Source organism: Pseudopipra pipra, chromosome 5 (assembly GCF_036250125.1).
Source record: "Pseudopipra pipra isolate bDixPip1 chromosome 5, bDixPip1.hap1, whole genome shotgun sequence".
NCBI lineage: Eukaryota > Metazoa > Chordata > Aves > Passeriformes > Pipridae > Pseudopipra > Pseudopipra pipra.
This window is the reverse complement of record NC_087553.1, coordinates 49,558,622-49,577,877: the sequence shown is the minus strand read 5'-3', so window position 1 is coordinate 49,577,877 and position 19,256 is coordinate 49,558,622. Positions and strand designations below refer to the sequence as shown.

General features: G+C 34.6%; 1 protein-coding gene across 19 annotated transcripts in view; it reads right to left on the bottom strand.

Annotated features, from left to right (window-relative positions):
- The window catches only part of FOXP2 (forkhead box P2), a 408,792-nt gene that overhangs the window by 98,652 nt on the left and 290,884 nt on the right, over positions 1 to 19,256 (bottom strand). The window contains exon 2 of one of the 19 annotated variants that reach the window (XM_064656021.1): positions 6,386 to 6,508. The exons of the other annotated variants lie outside the window; for them this stretch is intronic. The gene's annotated coding sequence lies outside the window, so the exon portion shown is untranslated. The remainder of the gene's footprint in view (positions 1 to 6,385; positions 6,509 to 19,256) is intronic. 19 annotated transcript variants of the gene reach the window in all.

The following is a 19,256-nucleotide window of genomic DNA, read 5'->3' as shown; positions in this document are numbered from 1 at the left end:
CTATGAGGTTAACTCCAATTTTCTCTTCTTTAATTAAATGCACATGGTACTAATGAGGTAACCTACTGTTCCTTGATAACACTAATTAGCTAAGAGGAGAGCACACTCTCACACTGCAATTTAAACCTAAAAATAAGGTTGAAATATGCTAATTGCAGGCAATTTAAAACAGTACAAGTTGTAGAACTAGTCATAATAAGCAAAACCAACTGCTTTACAGCTCTGCAGCTGTAACTTTGGTTAAAATCAAAACACCCCACATAATTTTAGAAGCTTTTGGCAAAATATCCACCAGACTCCTCAAAAATTGTTACTTAATTCACAATATACAATATAAATGAAAAAAATAAAAAGAAAAAACCTACCATCTTTTTTGCGTATCTAGGAAAAGTTAAATATCGCCCGATAAATATGAACAAAATCTGGTTAAGTCTATGCAGAAAAATATATTTTTTTAGCCTAGTTTGAAGCCATGAATTTTCCCAAACACTTTAGAGCTTCCTCTAGAGGTGTTCAGCAGCTGCAGTTTACACTGATGCCAATGGAGTCCTGAGTGCTCAACTTAACTGAAAGTCTGGCCTCAAGATTAGAATTTAGAATGGGGGAAAAAAGTAGTAAGGAAACATGTTTTCTTTAGAACATTTTAAAGAACATATCTGTGATTCTATGTACAACTTCAAAGTTCCTCAAATAGCACCATTTGGTACTGTAACATCCCACATATTCTTTACGAGGTAACATAATAGACGGTTCAGCTTAGCCAGTGAATTGTAGACAAAGTTGCATAGCACATTAATTTGCAATAGCAATTTTAAATTTCTTGCTTTAAAGCTCCAACTGTTGAGCAGAGAAAAGAAGATGGACAGACTTTTGCTATACGAGCTACTTTGCTGACTAATGCGTGGAGTGACAGAGTTCTGAGCTTTGGCAGAGATAGATTGCCTTTTTTTTTAGTATTTTTTTTCTCCTTTATTGAAAGAGAGTAGCAATGCAAAGAAGATAAAAGGATTGCAAGACAGTGATCCTTTAATGAGACAGAAATTGGAGATCTTTACTGAAAATAGGCACAGGAAAAGTCTTGAACTGAATGGAAATAGCACCTCCCACATGACCAAAATGATTAATCTTATTTTCTGATTTGCTAAAGAAAATAAAAAATAAAGTGAAAAGACATGTGTTGTCATTCCAGAAAGAAATAAAATCTGTATTTATAGATATGAATGTATGCTGCACATCTTATAATCAGCAGACTTCCATAAGGCGTAATGAATTATAAATAAAAAGTATATAAGTTGTCTGACTTTACAATACATCTTTTGTTATAATTTTAAGTAATTACATATGCCTACAGTTCATTTTTCAGGTGTTGAAAATTTAATTCCCCTTTAGAATTGTTAGATCAATGCTGTAGTGTGATCCAGCTTCCTAATTCAAGTCAATAAAGCTATACTACACAAGGGTCCAAGAAATGTCCATTTCACATTTCCTAACACATTATTACAACTGATAGATTTTCCTCAAGGACCCCAGCTATGATATGCTACAAGAAGAGGGCAAGAGTAATCAAAAGAGTTACTAATGTCTCTTTTGCTAGGTGATTCTTAGCAGTATCAGAGAATCTGCTTAGTAGAATTTGTAGGTTACATGAATGGATGGACTATTTTCAGTTGCAGAGGAGAGCAAAAGACCCCTAAGTGCTCTTGCCAGTCTAAGTTGGGCATCAGATTTATCCTGATTCCAACTCAGGGACTGATTTAATTCTTCATGTGTGAGCAAGACTAATTAAACGATAATACAGATGTTGAGGTAACTATCAGTATCTGTGCACCTCAACAAAGCAAACAATCATCCACTCCTGAAACCAGAACTCTCCATGAGAAAACCTACACGCTGTGGATGTAAACAGCAATGGTCCTGACTTAGGCAACTACAATGATATAAATGGATGCAAACATACCCAAATCCAGTCCTACTTACTTACATGATTTTCCGTATGGCCAAGGAAATTGCTGGTATTCCACATGAAAATGCTGCCTTAAATGTGTATTTACTAAAGATAATGAAGACTACTGAAGTAGTTGTTGATTTATTTTTTTTTTTTACTTATTTAAAGGTAAAGAAATCCTTTTATTTGATATCACTATATTTAACATCAAGTTCGCAGCTGCCTTTACAGAGAGGAACAGGGACACAAATATGCAGGTATTCTGCCTGTCCTATTTCAATAACTAAATTAACTTGTGCCATAATAGCAGAAGTGAGAGTGGCTATTTGGCTTGCTCACAGAAAGTTAGGAAACAAAATTAGAGTGCAAAGGCATGTATATATATGGCTGTAATCCATCCACCTCTGGAACATCTTGTGGAAGAAAATCAAGGAATTGGAGCAGAAATAATCTCTTATTCCACTAATACTGCAAAAAAATTACTAGAAACTCATCTCTTAAAATCCCTTATTTATTTTCTGAAGCTTGCGGTCAGAAGAGCCATACAATTAACAAAATTATGTAAAAGTAACTACTAGTCCACAATAATTTTTAAAAAATTAAAACTTAAATAACTTCAAGTAAGTGTCAATTACACAGTGCAAGAAGTGTTAAAAAGAGATTAGTGTTACTGGAAGACACTTTTTTTGTCTTTTTATTTGCTATATTTTGCTCAATTTTCAGGCTTTTTTTTTTCCTAATCTCAAAAGACTTCCCACAGAAGTCAGTGAGAAATGTAATAGAGTCAAGAGAGCTTGGGCCACGTTCCTACTGTTTTAAAGCAGTGATTTATAAGGGTGATAGAATCACACAGTTCTCCAATACACATAATCTTCTTTGTGTAACAACATCCAAGTTGCCTCTTTATTTCTGAGACAGAAAGCATAACTATGGTGAGTTCTAAGTGACATGGGAAGGTATCCATATTGCACGGCATGAATAACATTTCTGCATGCAAACATCTCCAATGACAACTAGTCAAGTGGAAGTAAAACTTTTCTAAATGCAAAGACAATTAACCCCACAATAACATCCTACTGAAATGATGCATATAATTCAAATTGATTAGAAAAAGAGGTTGCCATTTTATCCGGTTGACAGTTGTACTTTAAAGTTATACAATCAGGCTAACCCTATAGAAAAGCTTTATCATCTTCAGCTTACATAATGAAATTCCTGCCAGTCTTTTCTTTCTTAAATAGTTTGTATTCCATTAAGAGTGTGCTAATAACTGAATGAAAGATTTTATAGGTAGCTAACAGGCTGTGAAGCAAACAGTTACCACTTAAGCACGTCATAAATCACTGCAATTTTAAATAATTTGCTAAAGGATGACTTTACTGAGCATAAAGTCATTCCCCTTCTTCAAGAGTGCTTTAGAGAAAAATAACTCTAATGAAAGAGTTGTTTTCTTTAAATGTCCTGCTTACACCTTTTAGGTTGTTCTCAAGAAGAGACCAGTTGAGCTTTGAGGATAGTGAATTGGAAGAAAACTGATGCCATTGGGTACTGCACTGAATTCAATAACTATAGTTTTTTGCTTTCTTCCTGAAACATATCCAGAAAACAAAACAGTGTTTCCTTTTTTTTCTTGCAAATAAATAGGAAAGCCCATCTGAGCCACAGCCATAGGAAGCAGAAAAGCAGAAAGACCTTGTTCTAGTCTTGTTTTCCTGGTAGCCAGCTGTTGGCAGCTGGTGCCCTCAGCCTCTGCTTCCTGAGAAGCAAGGATTTTCTCAACTGTTTGGCCCAGATTCCCAGTTAAAAGTATCCCAGCCAGTGCATAAAGCTCAGTTTCAAATATTTGACCTACCTCACTGGCAGCATATATAAAATTGTCCTGTATATATATATATATGTGTATGCAGACATATATAAAAAACAAGTATCTAGTATTTTCTTTTAACAGAATATAAATTACTATGAATCAATACCATGTGCAAAAGATATAAGGAAGAAAATACACTAACACTTAGAATCATAGTGCTTTGTGATTTTTATAACAGGTAACTTTTGTTAACTAGGTCTGTATTATAAGAAAATAAAAAGCTCCCATAATTTCTTAATTTTGGACATCCTTTGATACCAACTCCCTCTAATCTAAAAATAACATAAAGCTTAGGCAATCATTCAAAAATCTATGCATACTAGCAACATAAGGCAAATAATGTTTAAAAATATATATTTAACTCAGATACCCAGTTTATGATTGTTTAAATAGAGTAGGTCTTAGGAAGTAAAAAATCCTTTTTAAACACATTTTCTCTCCAATATATACTTCTTAGAGATTTAAAGTGAACAAGGCATAAAGTCTATAAAGGTTTTTCATCATCATCATCATCATCATCATCATCAAGGTTTTTAAATATAAAGTAAATGGCTGAAGATCAAAAGCTGTCCTGCTAAAGGGTTACATGAAATAAAAAAATAACAACAAAGAAATATGAGTTCATTAGTTCTATGAATTAGATTTTAAAACTGCATCATAGATATATTTTTCTAAAGAAGACAAAGCAGATTATAATATGTTTATACAATATATATAAAATAAATTGCTACACAAGAAAATGTCACATTTTAGAAATGTTTCACCATATGCTAGAAATTTCTTCTTTATAAGCTCATTATCCAATAGTAGCTCTCAAGAATAAAGTTCATTTACATGTAAAATAAGAGTATGGTCTACTCTTTAAAGGCACAATGATAAACACACCAATTTCACAATTACTTTAATATGAATATTTGCATAATCTGCCTTCTACACCTGTTCTTAATTTGAAGCAGCTGCAGAACAAATCACACCACATAATCTGAATATGCCACCAAGTCACATAAACACACCAATCCTTCTTATCAAGTTTTTGTTTTGTTCCATTTGCATGCTTGTTTTGAATTTACATGAACCCATAGAAAAAAGCTTTTTGGTTGGACAATTTATATTCATTAGAGATAAAATATAGTGGTTAAACTGCCTTTTTTTTTGTTTGCCTTTTTTTTTTTTACTCTTTTACTGTTTCCTGTAACAATGAGCATTTAATTTCCATGACTAGATGAACAACACATAGACACTCAATATTTTACAGCTTATTGCACTAGATACACCTCCAGTGAAGTGTGTTAAAAACATCTGCAGTCACCATATAGTACAATAAAAGTGTGCCAACAAAATTCTTACGCTCTAAGCAAAATAAGAAGGAATGGTCACCACTTCATTTTCTTTCAAAATCACTACTTTCCACTTTTTGGAAAACTCTGAACTTTGTGCCAGCAGCGTGAAAGGAACAACATAACCACAGTTGACTGATAACTCAAAATGACAGTTCACACACTAATGACACATTCTTTCTACATGTATGCTGCTCCTTTTTTGATATACAAACAAGAAATAATTGAGTAACTTAATACACTGACTCTCCTCTTCCTATACATTCTGACTGTCATTAGGCCCCATTCTGTAATGTTAAACTCATTCAAACAGAAAGAAAGATGACGGAAAGGCAGCACATGTGGGAAATAACTGAATACATCACACATGCCTGATACAGAGATGATCGTGAAGGATAACACCAAATGCAAAATGCTAAATACTAATACTAATTCTAAATTCTTTTTTAGTGAATAATAAGCAGCATAGACACAGAACTCAATGCTCTTGTTTCCACAGCCTCCTCAGGAAAAATAACCTGTTACAGAGCCTGTGTTGCTAATGAGGGTGTTGTCTACAACCTCTAAACTGATGGTTTTGCTAAAAGGAGAGAAGACTCTTCTATGTTTTAGAACAAATATTTAGGACGGATATGCTTTTGACCTGGGATCCATGATCAAATACTCTGCTACACATAAAATTCATATCACCAAAATAAAGTCCAGTTATAAATTGTTGGGCCATGTTTGAACAATCTCAGCCATTCTGACAGTGAATCATCACTCAGTCACAGGAGCTTTGTAATATAGGATATCAGCTCCTCTGGTGGCTATCAAAAAGTGTAAAAGTTTTTATATTAAAGTGATAATAGAGATAACATTGTACTTTATATGATTCTTTCAGTGCAGAAAAGAGCATGGCATCTGCCTGAAGCTGTCACGTCAACATGAGTTGACACTGCTTTTCCAGGTCTTGCCTTACAGTACAAACAAGTGGGCATCTTAATGATCAGCAAAATCAGGCACTGCAGCAGAGAAAAATGATAACCAGTCTGGACAAGATGTAGGACCATGCTAAGCTGTTATCAGAAATGAAAATGGGCAAAGAATTAGACAAATTATTTTGAGATTTTTTGATATTAAAATTGTGTATATTTAATTTAATAGTAATCAATTTCCTGTAACACAATAAAAAGGAAAAAAAGATTTTGTAAAGAGAGACATTCTACAATGTGAAGCAGAGGCCACGCTGCATACCTCCTGGGAATCATTTACTTTGATACAGATGTCTGGTACTTCCTAGTAGGTGACTTAGCAGGATTCTGGACTGGGAAATTTCTTCCTATTCCTTTCTTCCACCAAATATTTAGCCTCTCCAGGCTAAAAAGAAATAAAACAAATTTCATAATTTAACATTATTTTATAGGTTGACTGGATGAGATACTGCATCAGTCTTTGCTGAGCATGGTTTTAGGCACACTAAGAAACATCCCCGTAGTTGAGTCAAATGACTCAGAAACTCTCTGTGCTGATGTAGCAGAAGAAATTGCACTGTTTGCTATATCCTACCCAACCAGATAGACATGTCAACTAATATTTATACCTCTAGACACCACAAAACACAATCACACATACACTTACAAAACAAAATAAGAAAGAACAAAGTTAAACAGTTCCTGCACATTAAACCAAAGTTTGTACATCCAAAATACCCAGTTTAGGAAGAAAAGCACCTCCTGATGTTAAACATTACTAGAAACCAGGATTCTGCTAAAGAACAAATAAAAAATAAAAGTCAAAAATATCATCAAATTTATTTTAAAATAATTCTACCAATATAATAACATGTAGAATCTGGATAACATGCCCAACATATTGCAAATCTTTTAATATTAGATTAAAAACCCTGACAAGTGCATCAAATGACACAACATGATACCTACATCAATTTGTTCATAGTTCGTTTCAAATGCAAAGCTGTACTGTCATTTTAAAACTCAGAAAATTCTTGAAAGAAATCTCTGTGGAGTTTGGTACGCACACTTTTCCATGAGGGTTATAAAAGCTGCTATTCTTCCTGATGAGGCCTTCAGTTCCCCTCATACTTTTTCCCAATGATAAACACTCTTATCAAAGGAAGAGTGGGATGGATGACTACACTAGGGAGAGTTGATCAGCAAAAAAACTGGCACAATCTTTTATCTAAAATTAGCCTCAATGTAAGAGATGTAAATCATAAATTGCCCCCTAGGAGTAAGATCATACCCTAATCTTTCATATATGTCTTATGGTTGAGGTGAGCCATTTTATCATAACCATACCAAGTACTGTTTCCTCTCTTGGATCTCTGAGAGAGTGGAAACATAGACATTGGTGTTAGGAAAAGGGAAACTCAAAATATTTTTTAATTTCTAATACCTCCTAGTACAATTTCTTTGCTGCTTTTGTCAGAGCTGGAAGAAAATCAGGGGGGATAAAATTGTTCTCAGTGAGATTAAACATATAGAAGATTTACTTTTACACTGAACAATTAGTTTTTAAATGTATATCTGATATTTTAATTAGCAAATCAGTATAGCCAGAAACATACCAAATACATGAAATACAACAAAAATGTCTCAACTGCATATTGAAATAAATATTCTCTCAAGCTAGGTCTGTGTTCTGCCACTAAGTTACTCCTTGTCATGTTCTTTTAGCACAAACTTAACTTTCTACGGCTTTGAAATTCAGCTTATTTCAGAACAGGAGACCGTCAATAACAGACTTGTACTTTGTCTATTTTCATAGCAGCATTTTATATAAGGTTGTATGTGGACTATACCCCACAATAAAATTAAAATTAGCCATTATACCTAACTTTAATACAGTGTTTCATGGTTGCTTTCACTAACTTAATAGTAGGTGATAGACTGATACATCAAAAGAACAGAACCTACTTTAAGAATTGTGTTGTGGTTTTTTTTTTAAATGCTCCCTTCACTTCTACAGAGGGCAGTCTTTTTCTCCTTTTTTTATTGACTGTAGGTTATTTGAATAGGAACTGAAGACATAAAATTTGGAAGATCCTTTTCCCTTACAACTGGAAAGACACAGCAATCCTGTATCTAGGATCAAGAATCTAAAGATCTAGGCTTCACTGCCTGTATGGTCAAAGTAGTAACATAGCTACAAACTAATGGAAGAGCCATATAGCTGCTTCCAATGGAACCGAGGTATTACTTTTCTCTTTTTGAAGAGCCCATTTTTATCACTCTCATATCATGACACGTTGAGCATCTGATTGACTCTGTGGTGTTAGAAAGTGGCTAGGTAGCTTGAAATTGTTTAAGGGATTAACTATTTTTCTTGAGCGCGATCAAACTAATCCAATCTTTTCAACACAATGCAGAGTAATCATAGCTAGCAAAATGCACACTGCATCATCCTGATGTCAGTATTGTATCACAAAGCAAATTGTTCCTTAAGAGGTTGGACTGGGAAAGGTTAGATACTTTTAGGGACTTTAGTCTTCAAAGTACACTAAAAGTAGTTGTGAGAAGTCCAATGGACTGTGATTTGTAACATGTGAAGTTTGCTGGTGGAACCAGACTGTTCTTCGAGGGAAGTCAAGTCACTTGGATGGCCAAAAGCAAGTCATCAGGAACTAAAATATGTTGGCTTCTGGATAGTGCTTGAAAAGATGGAAGAATGGTACAGAGAATGAAACCAAATAATAATTTAGCCTACTGGGCTGCCTTTACAGTGGTCAATACTCAGTGTCCAGAGAGAACAACCACAGTGACAAACATAGAGATGGGCTCCAGAGCTTGGATATATATTGCTTGAAAACCTACATCATCCTTTCAGTTTAATTTCATGTCTTACTCCAAGAACTGCAAGAGAACAACTACATCCTGTGAACCCTCAGTACTTGTAGCTGTAGCTAAAAGGCAACTCTGCAGGCATAAAACACAAAAAATGAACTACAAGAGATGGAGGGATAAAAAAAGAGCAGAGATACCTTAGGATCTGTATGGATCATATCTCCTTCTCCTTTACTCAGTATTATTCAAAACTTGAGCCAATGGATTCTGGTATTCCCTGAAAAGTGTAAATAATGTATACCTATACCTTGTGCTCACACAGTTGGGCATGAAATACACTCAGAGATGTACGAGTATAAACTAGTTGCCTGCTGTTCAGTCCCACTTCAATAGGTACGTCAATGATGCATGTCTCCATGGGCCTCTGCAGTTCTTTTGCCTCCTTGTACTCTGCTAGTGGTGCCCGAATGCACTGTATGCTCTCTGGGTATCTGACTCACATTAAAATTGTGTACAGTTAATAACACAAGAAGACCCAAATCTCTAACCTAAAGCTTTTCATAACTACTAAGAAGAATAAAAGTTTCATCCTAACAATGAGATCAAAACTGAGGATGAAATCTACTGCATTTTAATTTTAAAAACAGTGGGTGTTTGACCGTGGACTGGTGGTCAGGCCAAGTGTCTAGATAAAAACCGTTCCTCATTGTTTTTTCTCTATCAGAGGAAGCACACTAACTATGATTCTATAAAGGATATTATTCTTATGTAAAAAAACCTGAAAATTAATAATTAATAATAACATTAAAATTTTGATATGTAATGAAATGAAAATCACAACAATAAACATCCCAGAATGAAAAGAGGAAGAACAACCTATTCACCTTTTTTGTGGCACCGTTCTAAAGGCTCTGTGGTTTTGGTGTAATCACCAACAGAAAAACAAGGACAATATAAAATGATCTGCCAGTTAAAACGAAGGCTTTCAAAACCCTTTTAGAATTTCTGTTGAGAGTTTTACAGACAAAAAATAGTGACTTAAGCAGCAAGGATTCTTCCCTGAAATATGATTCTGTTTATGAGTTCATCCTAAAATCTTTGACATTCACAGAGGTTTAACTGAGAACCAATTTCTGTGCAAATCACGTATCAACATCTCTGACACATTTAGATCCCACCTTAAATACAAGAAGGGGTCAAATTCTGCTATCAGTAAAATTAATTAGAGTTTTCATTTAAAAAAGCTGAATGATTCCACACATAATAAAAGCATTATCAAATCATTTTGTGAGTTTTCATTATACTGGAACTTATTTTAAAGATGATGTCATTACTGTATTCAAACCTTTCCAAAAACTACTTCCTATAACTACTCTCTTACTATACTCACAGTAAAAAAAAAAAAAAAATAAAAAAAATCAAATGAAATTTGATAAATATCTTATATTGACAGTCCAGGTCCTATAATCAATTGGCATATTTCAGTTTATCTTGACAATGTTACCAAAATCTCTGAGGATTAAGAAATTAGTCTTAACAGCTGCCTGTTAAACAGTATAATTTCTGGATGTATTTTAGGATACTATTAGTTACAAATATTAAGGCTGATACAATAGCGCTTACAAATATTCTAAAGAATCAAACACAAAGTCATAATTATTTGTTTATAGAGGTATTAGCTGTAGTATTACAGTCAAACTGTACCACACCAGTCCAATTACAATGATTGAATACTCACTCAAAGAACTCTACGCAAGTATTCTCTACCCAGAAAAAACCGCAAACCAGAACAAAACAAAACATTTTCCTAGACTAAACTACTTTGCCAAATGCTAAACTACCATGACTTTTCTTAATGTGGAAAAGAGCCCTCTCTCTTAATCTTGACTCTGAGACTTATTGGGTCATATTATATGCCAGGCTCTAAAATGGCTGCAATAATAATGATCTCATAAGTGGGCTGTTAGACTAATTAATTTTATTTTCAGGCAGTGTGAGACAACCACCTCAACACTATAAACACTCTAAAACATCATGAAAGTAGGTATTTTTCAAAGAAAAAATATTTTGAAAGTTGGTGGGGTTTTTTTAAAATAAATTCTGACTCTTGTTTCATTTTCCATGAAAAGCAAATTAGTTTTAGAATGAAAGTCTTCCTATTAAAAATGCCCATATTTATTAAGTCAGTGGTATTTCTTACAAGTCTTACTGATAATTATGAAGTCAATACATTTTTGTATCTAAGAGCCTGAAAAAATTCAGACTATATAAAAGGATGTGAAAGATACAGCTACTTAGATTAGGCTCATAGAAATCACTATCTTTTGTTGTAATCTAACAAGTGAGGATTAAAATAAAGAAAATGGTCATACACTGAAAGTGAATTTAAATAGATGAAATATTGTGAACTTAGTATGGTACCTGTATTTTACTATATTCCAGTCACTATCTAGTCTTCAGTGTTTTCTATTCATGAAACAGGCCATACAGACAATAAAATTAACTTTTGAAAAAAATAATAAACTATCATGTTCTTTAAGGTATTTAATGTAAATTTTATAATTTTAAGAAGGCATTAAAATCCCTTTAAAATAATCTGTTGATATGGTGCACCATGCTTATTGAGAGATCAGCACACTATTCTGTTCCCTAGAATTTTGCTAATGGCTTCAATGATTCCTTACCTTTTTTAAGAAAACAGTAACAACAAAAAATCCCATAACACTACAGAACTAGAAGATACTTTCTGAGTTTTTTTTTTTTCTTAATTACTCTAATTCACATCATGTAAATCCCTTTCTAAGCTGGTCAGGCTGTATCCTTAAGTAGGCAGTGTGTATGGGAGGTGGCTATTGGTGCCAGCACTTCTACCAGAACAGTATTCCAGAAACTCTCTTCTCTGCATAGTGACAAGCTTTCTTTTTCATAGTTCATTCATGTTTACCTTAGGTACATGAGGCTTTTCATGGTATCCTACCCTACTCTTAAAACAGAAACATACATTGTTTTGCCTATGACTTCACACCACATATTCTATTAGGAAATATTTTACTTTAATTTGGTAATTTGATTTGGTAATTTGATTTTTCACAAGCATCCATCCCATAGCTATCTGTGCACTATAGTACAGCTGCATCAATTCAGAAATCACTTTTACAAGCACAGAGTTGATTTTGATATTTTTTTCTGACATTGTGTTACTACATTCATTCGATATTGTGGAGGCTGTCTTTCCTATAAGACTGAGAGTATATTTATTGAATAAATGGATTTACTGTGAACACTTAGGGGAAAATCTCATTCTTCATTTATACTTCAGGTTCTTGGTAAGATCCTTGAAGCATATTGATGTTGCTGACACACTGTACAGTTCCCTTTGTACATATATTATTATACAATTGCTTTTCAAAGCTTCACATAATCAAGTAGTAAAGCACTGAAGTAGTGTTTAGTAAATTTTTTACCATTAATTCTCTTTCATAACACCTTCATCTGTTTATCTGAAGAAAATCATATTAGAAGCATAAGAAGGCATAAAAAGACTTAGAATATCAAAGTGGCAATTGCTGGACAACCCCCTTTCACAACAAGATGGGCTGTTATGCTTTTCCACTGCACTATGTGACTGCTTTTTCAGTAGCACACACAGTAACGATTTTCTTCTATAGCATTACTGTGAACTGCATGATCATTTGGATTATTTTAACAGTTTTTAATACAATTTTGCATGTATACAGCCCAAGTGAAGGCAAACTAAAATTAACATCTCTGTTGATCTTGGCATACATTCAGATTCCTGATTAGCCTGCTCCTCATACTCCCAGTAAAGTCAGCCTGCTCGGTAGAGCAACTGGACAACTATGGCACAAACTACAAAATGTCTAACAATTAGAAAATGTCAAGTAAAGAATTCAATTCACAAATCAAAAATTAATCCAAAAAGTATGGGAAGTAATCTGCTCAAGGAATGCCTTGAACAGCCGTGGAGAGAGACTGAATTTTCATGTGCAAAGTTGCATATGCTACTATTGGCTGAAGAACCTTCATTATTTAGTCACAGAGCTTTGGTTTTGTCAGAAAATTTCCTTGACTTTTATAATTGCCTGATGAAATGAAAAACCTTCTGGCTGTAAAAAAACAGACAGACTTTCCTTAATAATAAATTAATTAGAAACAATTTTAAAACATCTACACCCATCTAGAGCATTCACAGAATATTTTGTTCGGTTGCTTTTCCTGCTTTGGTAAATGCTAAATCAACGTACACTAATGCGTTTTTCAAATTCAAGAGTATCAGGAGACCCTTGTGTGAGTGGTGAGATCCTAAACTGGCACAATTAGGGCCCTGCCTGGGAGCAGACCCTTTAATAGAGCCGCACACTGAGTGGTGAACCATTCACACATTCCCTCTCAGCTCTTCACAAGCTTTTCTGGGCAATGAGCCAGCTGGTAAGAGAATCAGGCTGATCCAACCTGTTGCAAGAGACTGGAGAAGTGGCTCAAGGAAACCTACACTTCCCAGCATCGCACTGCAACTACTCACACAGCCCAAAGAAGAGCAATCGCAACCATGTGTGCTGGTTGCACCACGAGGGCTAGCGGGGACAGAGCTTTCAAGCTGCTCAAGCAAGGCAAACAAACTTCTCAGTAGCACCTGGAGACTCCTATAATTCATTATATAAAATCCAGACCACTTATCCCATGCACAGCACTACTTCCTGGTGTCAGACAGGCTGCACGTTCTACCTTGAGGGAAAGATGAGTCTGCTGGTTTGCCATGTAAAAGCTGCCATGAAAGGACCAAGGCATTCTCTCCGAAGGTTTGCCTTTCTAAATCTGAGTGAAGAAATGTGTGTTCTCCCTTTCCTCCCAGTCCTCTAGAAGTACTAGAATCAACAAGAGAGAAAGGGGGAAAGGAACGATGTGTTAGTGGTGTAGGTGACAACTCCTGGACAGTCACAGTAATAGAGTGACACGTCAGACTCTGCACAGACATATGTTTAACATTAAAATGCCTCCTGAAATCCCTGATCACATAATAATACTGATTAGTATTCTGCATATTCAATACCTGTAAACAGCACTTGCATAATATCACTATGTGATAACTTCTTCTGTAATATTTTACATACCTGAAAATTACAATAAAAGATAACACCTCAAAGTGACTGATATAAACTTTAAATTAAAAAGGATTTATTTACTAGTGTCACTTCCTTAATAGATGTACTTTTTTAATATTGGAAATTTTCAAGAGTAAAATGTGTCTTATAGTAAATCTATTAGTGAAAGATTTTACAGTGAATGGGATGTGATGCAAAATATGGGTTTTCACAAGTAAAAGAAGCTATCAAAGACAGGACATAAGTCTTGGGAGCAGACTATCTATATAAATAAGATTTCCCAGTAAGTTAGTAATACTGACACTTCCACTGTAAATGAAAGAAAAAACTTCCAAGTTTTTTTTCTTTATTACTATATTTATCCCTCTCCTTAGTGGAACTCCTGTTTTCTACACTATGTAAGCTTGAATATGGTTATTTCTCCTTTCCCTTCCCCCTACACCTCACCTAAAAATAACTCCTTGCCTTCTCTCCATCTCTTGGCGTTACCCGTGTCTTTAAAGTGGGTATCACTGATGCAAATTTCTGCACCTTAGAGGATAACTGCATATTCTTCCTAAGAGACTTACGAGGGAAAATGGGACTCATGATTTTCAGGCAGCTATCTTCCAAATTTAATTTACCCCAAGCCTCAATGTTTGCTTATATGTAGGCCACACATTTCCTCCAGAATTATACTCAAGAGGGAGAAAGACTGTTTATCACTCCATATTAAGCATCTGCATCTTTCTAAATCAGTGCTTTCTACCATGTACAAAATCCTCCTACTTCTTATGCTTAGCAGCATCCGTTAGATAAACAGAAATATGTAACACACAGTTCTGGAAAGACAGTTTTAGAACAGTTAGATTTATTTCTATTTTTGTTGAATGTAATGCAAAGAAAGCTCTCTAAGTTACATCCATAACAATTCTTTTGCTGTTTTTAAAATGGGAATTTTTTTTCTGACATTACACATGCATAGTTGAAGTCCATGTACATTAAATCAAAGGATATAACTTAAAAGCAGTGGGTTTCACTTCTTTTTTTCCACATTCTCTATTTCTTATCTCTCATCAGCTCCTTACATATGTTTAAAAAAGTAACTAAAAATTACAATATAAATTATATGTTTGGTTATTTATTATGTGTAATGAATTTTAAATTCAGACCCATATCAATAACCAAAGGGAGATGACCAAACTAGAAGAGAGTAAAGCAAGGAGAGTAAAGCAAAAGAGACTATGAATATCTTTTAATCCTAAATTTTCCATGCTAAATTTTTGCATTTTCAATATCTTTAAAAGTAATAGATCCCTCCGATACTATGCAGTAATGCAATAAACATTAAGTAATTAAACTTAAGTGTATACTTACTTTTCCCAAATTTTACCAAATGATTACACTTCAGTGAAGTGCTCATGCTAAATAAACAAAGCTTACCATAACAACTCAACACTCCATACAGCATGATATTTATACAACAGGCTTGGTACACACTGAGCTTAACCCTTTGATTCCAGGAGTCATGATTTCATGACATGCCATCCTCTTACAGAATGCATTACTATGATGTTGAAACAAATCTCCTAGCCTGAAGGAAAAAAAAACCCTAACAAATTCATGGGACAGAAGATAATTACCTATTTATTCTAATTGAAGTCTGACTGAATGAAAATAAGCTACTGCTCTAGAGACATTAGAAGGAATAAAAATAACTAGCCTTTTCATAGCTCTTAGAGCAAACATGTAAAATCACAACTAGGTGTCCAAATCACTATGCTATGCAGACAACAACAGATGTGTATCATGGACAGATCAGTCTAAGCATCAAGATTGCCTACCTGGAAGGGAAATACTTGCAATGCTGCACACAAACACCCTTCCATGGCAGAAAATTGACAGTGTTTGCCTTTGGGTTATGCTTGTGTTCAGCGAGGTTCTTGAAGTACCACAAGTTTCACTCAGGACTGTAAATGTAACATGAAAATAAAGCTTCCAGTTTTAAAATTCAAGATAGATGACACCGGGTTCTTCAGTGACCACAAGGACAGTGACTTTCTGCTCTAGGAGAATGATCTACAGGTTCTAAGAGCCAAAGTGACATTTTACCAGTCATGCCTAATATGGAAATTTGGTGATAAGGAGAGAAATCCTTGAAAGCAATCAGTTCACTTCACCATGGATTAACACTATCACAGATTCTCCAGGAAAGAAAAATATTCTGAAACAAAAAACAGTACTTCAAAAATCTTAACCTTACTACTGCAATGTTTTGCTGGATGTACAGTAAAGAAGTAAATGCTATTAACTCATCATATGCAGGTTAACATTATCCTCAACTCTCATCACAAACCCTCTGCAGCTATTTTGCAATATGTCATTAATCAATGTATGTACTGATTGGATCCATTCAATCGGTGCATCAGTGTAATGAATGGCATATATAAACATGCTTCAAATACATTTATTCGGATATCTATATATGAAAGTAAAATCACTACCAAAATTGGTACTCAAGCTTGTCAAAAGGGATGTTTTTCTTCTTCTGTTTTACATAAGACATGCTAATGGTTACACCATCTGCAGTGTGAAACCCAGACAAATGCAAATCAAAGTAATAGTAGATCAAGACAAGTGTCTATTTAAAACTGTAGTTTTTGCAGGTATTCTGTTAACTCACAACCTAAATATAAACCTCCTGTCCCTGAATATATAGGATAACTACTAGACAAGGGTAACTTCTGCATCAGAAACTAAAACAAAAACATTTTCCAGTACAACATTCCACTTTTAAAATAGATCACATAGTTAGCAGTAAATTTATAAAGGTTTTCCATGAGAATACAAAAGACACTTAAATTATTCTAGCAAAATATCAGCAGTTCCCCTAAAACCATCCCCTCTGTAAAGCACAGTAGAACATGACGACTTACCCAACACCCTTTTTTTGCAAAGTTGAGGACACAAATTTGAAGGTTTCTTCAATCAGCTTTCAACTTGCTGATTAGCTAGTAGGTGCTGTAAGTCACTAAAATACTTGATGCATTATGGAATAACAGAGACAACATACATAAAAGCACCATATGCTACCTCCCCCCCAGAAAAAGACGGCCACTAAAATAAGTACTGTGTTTTTTTCCCTCTTTGGCATGTGGAACAATAGAGTGGTTTACATCAAAATACAGGGCACAAGAGATGCAACGGCAAGGCTTACCTAATACCCGAATTTGCCAGCAGATGTGTGAGTTAGTTTTAAAAGTTCTATTACATTTTTACTAGATTTATAAATCTGTTCTAACATATCTCCAGTTGCCAGATTAGTTAATTGCTCTGAAATAGAGGAAATTAGATACACACTAATTTTAAAGTATTATAAAATACTGGGAGATGTCTGTTTTCTTAAGCACAAACACAAGTACAAGTATTTTTGTCTTATAAACCTCTATTTTTGTCTTATAAACCTTATACACATTTAGCAATTCCTACTGCTAGAAGATTTTGGCTAAAGCTGCCATTAAATTTGGCATAGTAAGTCAATAATACTGTACAACTTTATGACCCATATTACAGTATTTGGTCAAACAGGAAACATGCTCAAAACATGAATTTCCACTACATAATGAATAATGAACACTAAGAGACAGAAATACAAGTGCTCCAAGGACGCATTTTCAAAACAACCTTTTCACTAAATAACAAAATTAAAATGGAGTTTGTGCTCATACCTGAATTTACATGGTATTTGATACATAAACCAAAGTCTGGGAGCAAATTCCATTTTCCCCTCTCCTTTAAAAATGAACCAAATAAAGTGTTGAAGGCCAATAAGAGGCGATGTGTACACGCTGATAATAGAAGAATAATTTGGAAACATGAGCAGTAATCTAGGCTTTAGAGAGCATGTAACAATTCTGAAAATAAAATTATTTGCTTAATTTTCTTCTTCCTGCCTCACAAGTGTGACTCATGAGATGCTGACTCCTCCTGGGAAACTGATGCAGCACAACTCTACAACATACCAACCCATGGCACTTAAAGGCATCAGGCCAAGGTTAGTGCTTTGGGAGCATGAAAGCACAAGACTCCCTCTCCTCATCTCATCATCCTCTGGGTCCTGTGTATGGCTGCCTTTTGTTTCCAAACATGGTTTTCTATCCTTTCATCAACGCTTACCACAAACAGTGCACCCTCAGACTTCTTTAGCCTTGAAAACAAGGTTTAAGAATGGATGGAGAATGTGAACAGAGAAGTCTGTAGCTCCTGAACTGCTTTGGTTTACAAGGTGTAGGATTCAAGTAAGATCACTGGAAAATATATACTGGGAAAATATCACTATTTTTGCCTGTTTCATATACTTTCCTTAGTGTTTTGTGTAATCTAGTTTAGAGACAGGACATAGGGCAAGATGGATCTTGTACACTTCTGGGACAGTCAATGTTATCTTTCAGTACAAGGAGGTGGCAGAATAAACTACTTTCACAGTATTTATTAAATCAATAATTTCCTCTATTCAACTAATTCAAGATCACCAATTCTGCTTCTAAAAACTTTAAAAAACTATGTGGTTCATAAGCTTCTGATTTTATGGCTACTCTTCTTGTATGCCTTTAGTGTAGAAGATATTTGATATAAAGCAAAGTCAATGGTGAAGAATGGAAAGCCGAGAAGGTCCCAGGACTCAAGTCTCTGGAGTGGACTAAAACTACAGCATAGCAGGATGACAACATGAGATGTTTTCCTTTTTTCCACTTTCTTTAGTCATATTCCTAAGTTCTTGTTTGGTTCTGAGCAAATAAATACAGCTTTAGAAGTATATTTGAAGAAAGCTGATCAGGAATGTGGAACTGTTTGTTGTGCCCAACATTGCTTCACCAAGTTTTACAAAGAAAAGGAGACAATATGAATAACATACAAAAACTGCACAAGTGAACGAATTTCACATCTCCCCGGTGGAGAAAAAGATAAATTCTAGTGCCTGGGGTCCTCCATTATGCACAACTAAAACTAAAAATGAGATAAAAAAATCCTACTTCATCAGAAAACAGGGGAAGACCCAAGAGAATAAAGGCACACCCAGAAAAATAGATGTGAGGAAGAGAATGATAGGATGCTTTTTAATTTTTTGAACAAAATAGAACTGTCTGTAACAAAATATAATTCAGCAGTTAAACACTCATATTTGGTCTACATGAAAGAGAGAACAAGTTTTGCAGAATG